Genomic DNA, 15,470 nt, shown 5'->3' with positions numbered 1-15,470 from the left:
GCGGCCCATGGAGAGCCCCCGCAGGAGCAGGCCCCGGGCCGGAGCTGCAGCCCGTGGAGAGGAGCCCACGCAGGAGCAGGGGGCCTGGGGGGAGCTGCCGCCCGTGGGGGACCCGTGCTGGAGCCGTTTGCTCCTGGGGATGGACCCTATGGTACGGAGCCGTGTGGGAGCAGTTCTTGGAGAGCTGCTGCCTGTGGGCAGCCCCCGCAGGCTCAGTTCGGGAAGGACGGCATCCCGTGGGAGGGACCCCACGGGGAGCAGGGGCAGAGAGGGACCGTGAAGGAGAAGCAGGGACAAAGCGTCAGGGACTGACCGCAGCCCCCATTCCCTGTTACCCTTCACTACTCAGGGCGAGGAGGTGGAAGAAGGTGGATGCGACGAACTTGGTTTTAGTTTTTCTTTGTTTCTCACTTCCCTATCTTGTTAGGAATAGGTAATAAATTTCTCTAATCTCCCTACTCTGAGTCTGTTTTGCCCATGATGATAACTGTTGAGTGATCACCCCGTCCTTATGTCAACCCTTGAGCCCTTTTCCATCGTATTTTCTCCCCCTTTCTCTTTGCGGAGGGGGAGTGAGAGTGCAGTTGTGGTGGAGCTCGGCTGCCCAGTTGGGTAAAACCACCACATTAGCACATGGACCAACTGAGGAAAGTCCAGAGTAAGAGTTATTTGTAGTCTTCTAAAAATGTTAGATGTAAAAATACGCTGAATATCCTTACAATAAGGGTAGTGAGAGACTGAGACAAATTATCTGGGAATTTTGGGAAATCTCCGTTAGCAGAGGTCTTAGAGAACATAAATGTCCCTCTCTTGAGACTGCAGTTTGGACGAGGTGACTTCATATGATTGTGGACTTGTGTTTTATTTTTTAGCTTCAGCACTGAATATGGTCTACATTGTTTAATGGCAGGCATGTAGCTCAGAATACTTAGTGCTTTCATTTAGAAAGCAGAGCCTTTCTCTGATCATTTTCCCACCAGAACTACTCTTCGGTCTTAACTTAGTTCCTCCTGTTTAAGGCTGGAAAGAACATTACTGTACTTTCAGCATCTTAGTGGTTACATAAATTCTTGTATTTCAGGAATGAATCTGGGACCTCCCCATAGCCTGTGGATGTAAAACACATAATCCTGATCCACTTCCTAAGCCATCAGAAACCATTTTTCAGGAGAAATATGTACACATTTTTCCCAGCTAGAGATGAATAATGGTAAGGGAATAGGGTATAGGATATTTCAAAGAGAGGAAAAAAATATATTACCTTTTTTTTTTTTCTTTTTTTTTTTTTCAGTTTGTTTGGAATTTGTTGGTGGAAACTGTGGCCAGTTAAACAGCAATCTCCTAATGTTATTTATCTGTAAAAGTAAAGAAAAGTTATTTCCCATGATGAAACCAACAGATGTGAGTTGCACCCTGGAAAATGAACCTCAGGGTCAAACAAGCACTTCTTGAGAGTGAACAGTACAAAAATTAAAGAAAGAACAAATGAAATTACATTTATAGTTCAAGAAAAGCTGGGATTTTTTTACCCTTTTCTCAGAGACAAAGCATTTGTTAGCTGACAGTAAGTTTTTGTGAAGGAGATATGAAGTTTTTGCAGTGTTGAAGTTATGCAATATTTTGCAATGTGTTTGGATGAGCACATGCAGACATGTTAATGAAAGCAAATTTGGTTCCTTGTCGGTGTACTGAGAAGGGCAAGCATGGACTCAGGTCACTTCTAATAATGATTACTTCAATGTGGGTACAGAAAGTACTCCCATATTTCCATCTGGGAAATCCTGGACTGGAATATATATATGCGTGCAACGCACAGATGGCTAACACATGTAATCAGAAACATTTTTGGGTGCATCAGACTAGATGCAAAGACTGACTACTGAGTGTATGTGCAGTGAGCACAGGGTATCTGTCAGTTTTCAGCTCACAACAGTGCTCTTGTCACTGGTCCAAGACCTCTGGACATGCAGGAATGTATCAAGAGCTACTGCTGTTGCCTGGTCTGGTAGCAGAACATCCCCTAGGCCTTCTGGACATGTGCCACATCCCATTTGCCCAATCAAATTACTTTTTGAGCTGGGTGAAAAGAGGGGACATGTCAGAAAACAGGGTGGCTAGTCGCCATAGACAAAGGGAAAAGAAAAGGCTGAATTTGTGCTTAGCTCCATTTGTTTCAGCCTACACAGTTAACTGTCATGTGATTCAGGTTGAAAAAAGGTCCTCTGTTCACATGATTGCACAAATGTCTACACAAACCATGTATTCCTTGGTTTTCTTTGGAGCACCATTTTAAAGACCAATTAGCTGTTTTATAAAGAGAGTTGGTCAGAATAAATGTTCCTATCTTAAGTGGTATGTCTTTGCAACTATAGATCTTAAACTAGCAAGGAATAATATAGCTGAAAATGACAGGCTTAATTTGTAACAGTACGTCCCGTTCTCCCCACCTAGTCTAGAGGTAGCAAAAGAACTGGGGCTTCATCTCCACTTGTAGAAGTACTGTAGGAGCATTGCATGCATCCTACTTAAGCTCAGTAGTAAAAGTAGTATTTGTTGCTCTGTGTTGAGAAAGTCATTGTGACAGTATGAACAAGCCAGTGAACCTGCCAGAAATCTAAGAAAGTCTATTCCTATGATGTTGCCATCTTTAAAGCCAAGTGATATATTTTCCTTCAGTTTGGTCAGTCCAAATATCAGATTTTAGGAAGTCTTTAGATTGTAATTTTTCAGCTGCTGTCCAACCTTTGCATGTTTACCCTTATGTAGAGACAGTTGGACCAAGCATCTTCTGAAATGAAATTATGAAAGGAATAGTCATGCCAAGTCAGATTCCAAGGTTTAAGGTTTCAGGGTTGGTTTCTTTCTTTTTTTTTTTTTTTTTTTTTTAATAAATTATTTTCACACACAAGAAAAGATGAGCCACACACAAGAGCTGTACTCTGCAGCTGGATCTGCTTCCACGTCTGAATCTGAAGGTGGGATATAGACTGGATATTTTTAGCCACAAAATATGTGAACCGCAGAAGTATGTAAACTACACACATATATTTGTCTGTTCCTTTCAAAGGAATTCTCTTCATTGCATTAAAAAAAAATATTGCCCACAGAAAGTTGGCAGAGCAGTAGCCCATGTCCCAGCAGATGCCTATGGAATGTTCCTGACTGCTTTGCATGCTAAAATGTGCAGCTTTATAAATAGTGTTAAAATATTCAACTCTATTTAAAATAAAATAAAATAAAATAACATGAATACATTCCCCCAAAGCACATGTAGTATGGACAATAAACAATGTGTTAATAAACTAGCCATTCCCTAAACGCTTTTCTCATCTGCTGTGTTAAAAATGCAACAGTTTGGCAGATTTTGGCTATGAAAGGTACTTTCTAGCACTGAATAAATTGTGACCATCATGCCCACGCATTTTGAAACTACTCATAACTAGTTGTTCACCAGAATGGGCCCAATTAGGTCAAACAAGACTGTTTGCTAATTAAAGTAATACTTGAGGAGAGCGTGACTGGTGCAGTTCAGCGCTTATTCATCACCAATTTTGTATTTAGTTATGACCATAGGTCTAGATTCAGCTAAGCACTTAGATGAAAACGTACAGCAGTTTATCTTCAATATAGTGTATAAACATATGCTGTATTTTAGCTAAGTCTCCATGCCTGTTTTCTCCTATTAGCTAATTCCAATTACTACTTTCCTTAACATGTAATTTAAGCTCTTTGAGTGATTCGTTAAAGCACACTTAGTTCTCCTAGACATGGAGACTTAAGCAGATATTGGGCTGTTTGAGTATAACCCAGAATGATCAACTTTAAGTAAGTACGGTAATCAAACGTCAAATGGAAATTTAAGATGTACTTAATTGTGTTATTACATATCTTTCTGAAAATAGAATTATTGTTTCATTAAAATAATTACATATACAACTAACATAGTTTTTCATTCTTTAGGTATCTTTCATCTGAAAATCTAAAAACATGTCCTAGAGTTGTGTGAATTAAGCTACTAAATATTCCTCTGACAGGAATAACAATTAGCCCTGAATGAATAATTCTTTGCAGAGGCATCATTACCTTCACCTTCTCTTTGAGTAGTAATTGAATCTACATTTTCCCAAATTAGTTATTTGAAACTATTCTACACTTGATCTGAAGTGGGTTAATCTTTTCCACATCACTCAGTAGTCAAGATCCTAAATTCATCTGCTTCCTAAATTAAATGATTTGCTGGTGTCATGTGGTATTTCTGTACCTCAGTGGAATGCATGTCTGTCATAAGCAATTGTCAGCTGTGAGTACTCCTCCTCTTTCAAAGGCTTTTGTTGCTCACCTCTCCTTCCCCTCTATTCACCATTTGTATGTCACCATTTGCACAGATTTACCTATTAACTCTGAGCTGACGTGTCTGCTTCAGAAAATATCTTTCTTTTACCTTCTTCCCTTCTTCATCTTCTTTCAGATGGGTGTTTCTCTCTCTCTCTTTTTCCCCAGACTTTGCATCCTGAACGGCTCAAGGCCAACTCAAGCATAGTCTAACCAAAACCAATCCTTTTTATCTTACCTGCAAAACCCTTTCCACTTCCATTTTCTATGGCTTTGAAGAACACCATTCTCCTTCACATCCAAAGGCACAACCTTTGATTCTTCTTTTGACTTCTCTCCTCCGACTCTGACAGTGAACAGCTACACAGGCATTATTTTGTACATCTTTGCACAGGGTCCAAATCTTTTCTTGAAATTCAAAACTTTATATAGCTCTGTCCCGTGTATATTTTGAAAGCATCTCCTTTAGTCTTGTGCTTATTTTAGTAACCCACTTTTCAGTAAAATTCCTCATAAAAGTATATTTTCATGTCACTTTTAAAAAGTGATTTTACTACAAAAAATTTAGTAAAATTGTAGCCATTGTAATAATGATACCAATAAAGATGGAATCAATATATAGAAATTCCAAACTGGTCTTCATAATTCCTATTATTATCATCATCATCATCATCATCATCATCATCATCATTAATATAATAAGTTATTTAAATAAAGATTATTAAAGTTTATGGTCAGATACATTCTCCTTTTAGTTCAGCAAAGTTCATGTGTGTGAATACAGACAACATATGAAAAACGTTGGCAGCTAGGCTTCAGGAGTTCATACCTTTCTTTTGAGAAGATTGCTTGCCAAGGGAATCTATCCATGACGTGGAAACAGCTTTGTTGACTTCATAATGCTTCTTTGTTTTGAGGGTAAAAAGCAACAACTTTGAACTGGCTTTAAAAAAAAAAAAAAAAAGTGTTGCAAAGATTTGTGAAGGAAATAGTTTTTTTATTATTATATTGAACAGGTCAAAAGGTGAAACTGCAACACTCTCAGGCTCTGATTGACAGACTTTGCTGTAGGCTATCTGTCTGCATGATTCTCCAGGGCTGCTCAGCTGAAAAAGTGTTGTGTGATCAAACCTGCTCTCGGTGGCAGGAATAACAACAAGAGGTGTCAGGGGACAGAAGGTAGCTCACTGAACTTTTATTCGTAATAATTCATTGTTGTAATGCCCATTCCCTGAGAGGAAAAAAAAAACACACTGCTCAATTTGGACCTAACCCTTCTTGAAATTAAATGCAGGCTAAATTTCATGATACTTTTTAAGTATACCCTTTCTTTCCAAAGATATGAAAGCAAAGTCAATAGAAGATATTTCTGCTTCTCCTGTAATGGAAGTCATTCTAGACTGAATATGTGATTTAACCACTATTAAAGCTTCATTGTCCGCTCTTTTGCAGTCCCAGCCACACACAGGAAAGAAACTTTGACTAAGAAGTGAAGTTTCTGATGCCAAATAAGGTACAAATCTCACTGATATTTCTTGTAGAAACAAGGCTTTCATCAGATCTCCCTTTTGTGTGCATTATCTGGTGTTTAGCTCACCACAGCCTCACCACAGTAAGAATACTAAAAGCAGTTATCTCTCTCTTCCACCTGTGTGATATCTCTTTTCAGACAATCCATTTATAGATCTGCTGAGTTTGGTTGAAATTGTCTGGTGGGTTTAAATATTATTGGACTGAAAGGTTCTCCCGTTTTTCTGCATTACATAAATACTGAAGGAAAAAATGAAAGACTTAAAACACACACCTGTCATAAACATTTAACCAGCCAGGTGAAAATTATTCTGAAAACAGATTTCCTCAAAGAGATTTCAGATTTAGTTAGTCCAGGTTGCATAAACTGCAGAAAAATAAGGTTGCATTTCCATAGTTTACTGGGTTTTAAGTATATTCTCATGTTGTAATTTTGCAAATAAATGTGTAAATTATCAAGGTCAAAGTTAAGCATGATGCTTTGACCTTTTGATAGCTCAATTTATTGGTGTGTTACCCCTTCTACTTGAGCAGCATTAATTTCCCTGATCTTTGTGTTGATGTTAACAGCTTACTGCAAAAAATAGTCACTGTGTTTGCTTTATGTGTTGACAATTCATTATGAGCTGTTCACTGATTCTTGAATTTCAGTGTCCCAAGAAGCAAAAACAAAAGTAAACAATTATGTTAGACTCTCAGTTTATTCCACTTGGTACTCTATAAGCTGCATTTCACCATTACTCTGCTTTATATTATTCCATGCAGATGACTTGGCTGTATAGGTTGCAATCTATGTATGTATCCACATTAGCAAGTATTACAGCCTGGTGAAATATTTGTAAACATGCTGTATACATATGTTCATACACAAAATGCAAAAGAATGATAAGTTTAGGAAATGCTTACGCCTTTTAGAAAATGTGCTTTAGTTCTTTATAGAACTGAACTTCAGACTAGTTTCTTTGTGGTATGTCTTTCCATCATTCTATCAAAACACTTTTAAAAAGTATTTTTTTTTCCTTGGCAGCATTTTTCCATGCCATCTCTGTCACTTTATTCAAGAATAACATTTGTCCACATGCATGGATCTTAAGTACAAATCAACCTGAAAAAAACAGGCAATATATATCAGAGGGATCTTGGCATTTCCACTGAAATCAGGTCTATAAAGTGCTGGGCATTCTGTGCATGGATCTGTGCAAGTATCCATGTCTTCAAGAGCCATGGACAGTACAAGTAAAGCCTGGACATTGTTCCCATTCTGATGAAGTGGGAAATGGAGGCACTGAGCAGAGAATTGTCTAAGGCAGTGCAGGAAGTTTATAGCAGAAGGGAATTGATGCAATTAAACCCGTATATTTTAATATCCCTACTTCTGTGCCTCACTTTAAAACAATTTTGTTTGCTTGAAATGTAGTGTTATGGTTTGGGCTTTTTTTTTTTTTTCTAACCTCAGTTATTATCTCAGGCTTAAATGGTTATACTGTGCACATGGTACAGAAGCCAGGCCTTGTGGAACTACAAGCAGAGCAGTCTAATGTGGATATGAACCTTAGATTTTAGGAGACCATTCTGATGATATGTAAACACTTCTAAATTCATGTATTTTGTGAAGCTTTTGGGCTTCTACTTTCAGTCTTTTTTTCTTACAGTGATGTTGGGAATGTGTCTTGCATGGGATCTATAGAAAGAAGGAGACCCAGGACCTGCCACTTTCAGCGTCATGAAACTGCACTGTACTAGTGGAACGATATTTGGACCAGAACGAGCTGAAGTGATGAACGTGGCTTCCAAGTTGGGCATGCCTCATCTTTTCCAAACAACATTCTTGTACAGATTAGAGGATAATGTGACAGGCAGGCCCAGCCAATTAAAACAGTAATTGAAATAGCTGAGAGTGTTTTATTTGGCAAAAGCTGATCATTCTGCTTCATTTTTAATGAACAAACAAGCAGGCTCAATCATAACAGTTTGATTAATTTAAGAAGTCATTTTTCTGCTAAGATAATTTCCTGTCCTCTGTTTCTGAAAAACAAAACAAAACACAACCAACAAACCAAAAAAAAAGCAAAAAAAAAAATACAACCAACCTCCCCCCCCCAAAAAAAAAAAGGCACCAGAAAAGACAGACAGAAAGAAAAGATTCTTTTTGACCTTTGATGGGAGACTATAAACATCAGTCAATGAATAAAATCCTGAAATGGTGGTGAAACCTCAGAAACCAAGACAGTTCCCCTTTTGACTAGAGGTAGGTAAAGGTATTTCAGATGCAGGGAAGGGGGAAACCTCAGGAAGCCCACACTCATTAAAGGATTGAGGTTCGTTTTCTTCAGTCTCAGGAACATTCAGGAAAAAAAAAAAAATTAAAAAGCAAACTAAAACTTCCCCTGAAACTTCTATAACCTTATTGAAGCTCTCACAAAGAGCTAGGACTTTCATTCTACCCGCTTTCTACAACCTTGTACTATAAAGAGAAAAAAAAATCAAGAAAGAAGAACCTAGACCAAAAGCAAAATTTCAGTTAGGAAAGTAAATGTAAGGCACGTTTCAAACAACCGTCACACATTACTAATTAGCAGTTGCTTAGTGATTTACAGGAGACAGTTTGTTAGCTTTGGTACAGAGCCAAATTGTACCCACATCACTGAAACCATCTCAGCCGGTGTTTGGGCATGGATATCAGACTCTCCTTCCTACTGTCCCAGTTTTGGAAAGCGTTGCTATTCATCAAAGTACTTAGGCCACATGCTTAATTTTAAGCATGTGCTTTCCTCAAAAGGGATGTCTTTAAACATGCTAGGGATTTAAACATGTGCTAGAGTTATTTATGGAATTGCTCCTTCCAGGAACAGCATACACATGAAGGCAATATGGGAAGCACTGACTGCCAAGGCAAAGACTCTGTAGCTGTGGGTCAGCTATGGATTTGAGTCCTCAGGCCAGCTAATTTGGCACCTTGCAGAAGCAATTTAAAAACGTGAACTGGTTCCTGAAGATAGCATTCATGAGTAACAAGACCTTATGTTCAGTCAAATAGTTGGAATCATGGTTGCAGTAATTTTGATAATGAATACAAACATTGATCCATGTGATTAAGTCTGAAGTGAGGATTGCTGTGGGGACCACAATATATGTTGGATGAAGCAATTAGTACTTCTAAATATTGTCATCCCTGTTGAGAATGTGTTAGGTTTGCCAGTAAGACATGAAGGCAGAAGAGGTAAGTTGGGCTTTTCAGGGATGCCACTCTCAAATATTGGAAATACCATTCCATACCTTACATTATATTGCAGATACACATTAAAGCATATCTTCTGGGAACTGATCTTCCAATGCTGTGAAAAGCCATGCAGGCTATTTTCATTGCTCCTGTCTGTGATTGCCTGATAGCAAGAATGAAAAATGTATTTAAGTGCAAGTAGCAAAACTCCTTCTCTTTCACAGTCCCACAGTTTTAAACTTTTTTTTTCTTTTTTTTTTTCAACTTAGCTGGAAGAAGAATTAATCAGAGTAGTATCAAAAATTTTCTGAGGCACTGTTTTTTTTTTATCTCGTCAATGACCTGGAAAGGCTGACCTGGGACAGGGTACATGGAATGAAATGAGGACGCATGTCTGGCCGACTATGAACCCTCACCCTCTTCTTCCTCCTTAGTCATAGAGTAAAGCATCCCCTTACCTGACTGCTGGGCTATAGTTCATCTGCACCAGCTGCCCACCTTCCAAAGTGAGTGGCTCCCCTCAGTTAAGGATATTGTTCAGATAAGGTCTGGGATTCTGATGTGCCCTACTGGAGAATACTTTGTTATGAATTGCCCTACATATATGTGTAGCCATCCTCCTCAGTCTTACCCTCATAAGGACCTCACTTACCTCCCTGAAAAACAGCACTCTATCCCCTACAGAACATCTGTAGGGGCTGATAGAAAACAAACCCAGCAGATCGCTTCACTTCTTACCTTGGCCTCAGAATAAGCTTGTCTCATTTGCCCTCCCTAACAGCAGGCAGGACAGTCAGGTTGTTGAGCTCTCTCCCACACATCTTCGTCTCAGTGACACCAGAAAATATCTCATGGCAGCATTTGCCAAAATCTGCAAAAGTAGCAGCCCATCTGTTCTACTTCGGGCAGTAATGCGGTGCTCTGACCTGCTCTCGTTTACGGTGAAGTTTGCAGGGCACTCAACTATTTTCAATTGTTCCTTTTAGCTGGCTGATTCAATATAATACAAAATACAATATCTAAAATGCACTTTGACTCCAAGTTTCAGCTTCCAAAACATCTGCCACTGGTTCCCATGGAGTCAGTCCTTGCTGCAGCCTGGCTTTATCAACTTTTTCTTATTTAAACTTTAAATAGCATCAAAGATGAAAAATTCTAAGAGACAGTACTAAAGTGCTTTAAAAAGCTACCATGATATTTATTAAGTAGAAAAAAACAACAACAACAAAAAAAAAACCACATGATGTAGGTCCTTGGCAAGTGATTGGGCAAGTATGTCTTTTTTTTCCAGGAAATTTTATCTATTTTTTAGCTTCCTTGGCTTACTTACAGAAGCTGCCACTCCTGCCATTTGTGCATTGCTCGCTAAGTCTAGAGCTCACGAAGCTGGAATGCTATGAGGCTGTGTAGCTGTCTACTCCGGGATTTTCCTCCATACCTGTTTCCTTCTGCCCCTTTACATCAGCTTCTTCCAAATCCTTTTGCTATATTTTCACAATGACTGAAGGTCAAAAGTTCAAAGTCTGACAAATTATACTGTATTGCAGAAAGGCTGTAAATAAGTCGGAGTATAAGCAACTGTCTTGGCACCCTCATTTCCATCTGGTTTCTATGTGTAATAAATGCAGCCAAGTTTATTAATATTCTAATCATTACTCAAAGGCCACAGTTCCATGCACTGACTAAATTAACACTGAGAGTTTGGATCCAAGGATCATATTCTATTTATATAAACAGCAAAGATATTACATTGTGCAGCAATTTTGCTGATATCTTATTAGGATATTTAGACTCCGTTTCTATGCTCAGGATGGCTTAATAGGATTATCTAATTGTGAGAGAAACATTTGTTCACAAGTTCAAGAAGTGTACATTAAAGACTTGTGTACTACACCACAGAATGACCTTTACCTCAGGATTTGTGTGCCCTGTGTCAGAAATAATTTGTACTAAAAATATCATTGTATTTGTTTCCATTTGATAAAACTGGCTTTTCTGCAGGTACCTGAACAACATCTTTCTCAGCTAGCTGTGCTTCTTAACTTAAAATTGGGAGAGCTGTATTCTGTTTGAGATTTTTGTAGTAATACATTTTATAATACATTACAGTAGAATTCATAGAATCACAGAATGGTTTGGCTTGGAAGGGACCCTAAAGAAGGGACACCTCCCACCATACCAGGTTGCTCAAAGCCCCATCCAGCCTGGCACTGAGCACTGCCAGGGATGGGGCATCCACAGCTTCTCTGGGCAACCTGTGCCAGGGCCTCACCTCTCTCACAGTAAAAGAAAATTTCATTTTATTCTTTTAAATATTAATTGTTACATACCATAACATTTGAATCTGGCAGGTGGAAAAGAAACCACATCAGTAAGTTGTACTGTGAAAGAATACTTTGTGGTTTTATAATGCCTTTCATCTGAGGATGCCAACACACTTCATAAACTTACATTACCTTTCATAGCATGTCTGTGGGTATCTGAAGGCTATGTAATTCACAGAAAATGAAAACAAACAAACAAAAAAACCATGGAATGATGAACCAGTCTGGCCAAGGATATACATATTTTACTATCTGTGAATATGAGAAAAATCCAAAGAAGTGTGATCCTAATTTGCCTACTCTAAACATAATTTTAGGTATTATTTTCCTTATTGAATGACCACAAGCAACATGGGAAAATAGTTTGAATGATTTTTTACAACCAAAAGGAAAATACAAGTTCTGCATTGTACCACTATGATCATGTGCTCTTGCAATAATTTAAAAGTATGCAGACCATTGGGTTTCTAGCAGCACTCTATAACACATGGCAGCATCATTCCAGTGTCAACAGTTTTTAATCCAAAATTTTTGTGATTTGTTTCCTCATCTCTGAAGCAGAAACTGCGTACGGAAGGATGTTCTGCTGGTTGAAAAGTTCTTATTGTAGAGTTTAACAAGTATAACTACATGGACCTGGGAGCTCAAATTCTGTAAGATGCCTCTGTGGTCTATAATCTACTTCTGTACATACAACGATGCTGCTACTGCATATTCTCCCCAATATTTGTTTGTTTGTTTCATATGATAAACAGACAGCAAAACAATTAAAAAAAAACATTTCAGTCTACTGTGTTTTCTCTTGCCCAACACGCTTCTTAAGGCTAGTAGCCAATTAACCATGAACTGATGCTGCAGTATTTGGCTTGTGGGTAACATCTGATAAGAACAGAATAACCTTCTTAGAATCTTAACCTTTTACTGACAGGATGGTGAGTCCCCAGACATCATTGTTATACAAACATAGAAGGAGACTTCTTTAGGTTTGATAGAAATTTCATGAAAACTATTAATGCATTTTTATAACAAATGAAGTCAATCTGGCCACTGGGCAAGTTATGACAGTCCTAGTGACTACGGGATACTGCAGAATCAAACAGAAATGCTACTCGGCCACTTCTAAGTTTACTGCTTGACACTTTAACCAGGCAGCCAGCAGTGTCTTTTAATTGCTCTGCATATTTGGATGTGTGATACATATTTTCAGGTGTGTGGCACTCTGTCTAGCCAAAGACAGGCTATGGACAACCCTGATGAAATGCCACATACTGTCCTTTAGCAGAAAACACACCAGAGTCACATGAGTTTCCTACATAGTAATGTCAATAATTTTAATGTCAGATGATGATCCCAGTTTGAATTTCACAGCTACATATGATGATGGAGTTCAGACAGAAGGAATAACCCTCCTCATCTGAGTTAAAGAAGTCAGCTCAGGAAGCCAAAGCATCAGCTCAAGGTCTGCAACATGTTCTACAGCTTTCCCCAAATTTAATTTTCCGAAGGGCACAATTCACAGTAGCACCATACCCTTGCAACTGCTGCTGGCACAGCTTGCTTTCACAGAAAGGCTGCCTTCTGTGTAATTACAGACTACAGGAGAATTTTCAGTCTTACATTTACTTGGTTTTATGCATGTGTGTGGCATTGCCCATCTTCTGAAGTCATCATCACGTCCCATCATGGAGAGACCATCTGTGTTTAGTTAAACAGCACATTTGATGGGAGCTATTTCTGTCACCTTGCACAAGGAAGGTGCCATGGCTTGGGTTCTCGGAGTCCGTCTGTCTCTCCCAGGAGTGCGGAATAACTTCAATAGTTACTTGCCTTTTAAAAACAGGTGCAACATAGTAAAGGAAACAAACTGAAGGAAGGGGAGAATTGAAGGAAAAATGAAATGAAGCAGATCTGTACTTCTCTAGGGAGTGGGAGCCAGAGATGAGGAGACAGCAGGGAAGGGACAGAGGTTGTCTTTGTCTGATAAGTCAGAAAGGTCAGTTCATTCCTGTTTTTGTGCCCTCTGCTGCCAAACTATGGAATAAAAGTGTAAAGCTTTCAAAACTTCCTCATTCGAGTAAACAAATACCAGATGAGAGAATCTCTTGTATTTAGTTTATAGAGGCTGTCTGGTGTCCCCAGAGTATCTTAACTATCTGAAGACTATCTGCATTCTTCAAGCAGCCCCCCAGACTCACATGTTATTGACCTACACAGATACAGCATCAGTCATAAAAAAATTTATTTTGACCTTGGTGGATTATTTTTAAGAACATTTTTCAGTACAAATATATTGATGTTGTTGTTTTTAAACACATCATTCAATAATTTAACCTATTTTCCAGTGACTTGGAAAGTCCATGTTAGGATACACTATTTAACAAGGAGCTCTACTCACATCTGTGTACATTATTGTCAAATTTAGGTAAACCAAAGGCACCAGGGTCTTCTGAGAGTTCAAGATATGTCTCCAGACACCACCACTTTCCATTCCCTAGAGGTATTTCATGCTTTTCATACTGTAGTATTTCATGTGTGTTGTAAATTTGATTATTTGTTTCAACCTGACTGTTGCTCTCATTGTCACTGTGCATATCCAGAGAGATTCTGGCTCCATCTGCTTTCCATTCATCTTTTAACTAGTTGTAGACTTCAGTCAGATATTCCTGAACCTTTCTTCTTTAAGATGAACAATGTGTTTCCCTTAATTTCTCCTTGCACGTTGTTTGATCCAGTCCCTGACCAGCTTGGTGGACCTACAGTAGACTTGCTCTAGCAAGTTCGTGTCTTTCTTGCAATGGAGGGAGCCCAAAACTGGTCCCAGCACTACAGGTGCAGCCTCACAAGTGACATGTAGAGGGAAATAAGCATTTCTCTCAACCTGCTGCTACAACCTGAGAGTGCCACCAAAAGAGCAGGTGCTTCCTGTCCCTCACTTTTGCTTTTCATGTGACTTTCTCATATGTTGGTATTGTATATGAGCCAGACCACATCCTATACACACAAAAGTTTACATTCTATACTCACCACTAACATGTGTTGAGTGTTTTTCACCCCTGTAAATGCTGAATGATCCCCCTGCCTTCAGTGGACCAGATTGTCTGAAACACAGTATGCAGTGGGATAGACCCTGGATTGCGGAGTAAGAGAATATGAGTGACATGATGATTCACGAGGCAAAAAAAAATGAGAGGTATCAATATTTATTCCCAAGAAACTGTTTTTCTTTTATAAAAGTACCATTGTTTGTGGGACATTTAACTGCACAGAAGAATCTGGGCTGGTCCAGCCTTCTTACCTCAGAAAGAAAGGAGAATTTTGTTTCTGACTTCAACAGTAGTAGGTCCACAGATCCTTTGCCAAACCATACAGTGAAGGGGAGGAGGAGGTGTCACAGCCACTGCTGTGTAACTAGCAGCCAAGGCGAGTGGGGCATAGCTACCATTAGCATCCCCTAGTGTCATAGTTATGGATAGCCTTATACACAGATAAAAAGGCATTTTACAACTGAAGGGTGGAAAAGTGAGAAAATACCATACATTTTGCTTGCCCTATAAAATGAAATTAATGAGGGTAACAAATAAGAAAGGATTTTAGCTCAGCCATAAACTGACAGATTTTTGGAACAACGTGGGACTTTTAGCTGCTCCCCAAACTTTACAATCTGTGCTGGAGAAAGGAATTTGCCAAGCAAGAAAGAAGAGGCAAAGCCACACTGCCTGTCCCTAGCAAGGAGGGCTGGAGGGGGGCCGCAAAATATTTTCAGTGTCAGGGAATAATTATTTTGTAGTGAGACAGAAATTATCTCACTTAAATAACATTTTTCCTACAGTACTTTCTCAAAGCCCAAGGGCAGCTCTTCCAAAAAATGAGATTTTTGGCAGCCCCGTAGCTTTTCTCGTATTTCTGTCTGTTCTACTCATACTATAAACAGTATTCTTACAAAATAATTTCTAGACTACAGTTTCTTCATCAGCCCACTGGAAGAAGAAGGAAAAAACTATGTTTTATGTAACTTTGCAGCTGCAGATGGTTACTTGGTTGTTCTGTAGAAGTCTAAAATTTGC

The 15,470-nt window shown here is 38.9% G+C and overlaps 2 long non-coding RNA genes across 2 annotated transcripts in view; one reads left to right on the top strand and one right to left on the bottom strand.

The window, feature by feature from the left end:
• Window positions 1-8,059, top strand: part of LOC310897268 — a 54,288-nt gene extending 46,229 nt beyond the window's left edge. Inside the window, exons 6-7 of the long non-coding RNA XR_014582172.1 lie at window positions 5,785-5,845; window positions 7,515-8,059. This is a non-coding gene — a long non-coding RNA (uncharacterized lncRNA). The remainder of the gene's footprint in view (window positions 1-5,784; window positions 5,846-7,514) is intronic.
• Window positions 1,263-10,076, bottom strand: LOC310897271. The gene is made up of 4 exons (XR_014582177.1): window positions 9,139-10,076; window positions 5,162-5,275; window positions 4,571-4,692; window positions 1,263-1,355 (listed from the first exon to the last, which is right to left on the bottom strand). It is a non-coding gene; the product is annotated as an uncharacterized lncRNA (long non-coding RNA).
• Between the last annotated feature and the right edge of the window lie 5,394 nt (window positions 10,077-15,470).

This window comes from Anser anser (genome assembly GCF_964211835.1).
Source record: "Anser anser genome assembly, chromosome: 3".
Lineage (NCBI taxonomy): Eukaryota > Metazoa > Chordata > Aves > Anseriformes > Anatidae > Anser > Anser anser.
Note: the sequence above shows the minus strand (reverse complement) of the source record. Positions and strands in the feature narration are given on the sequence as shown.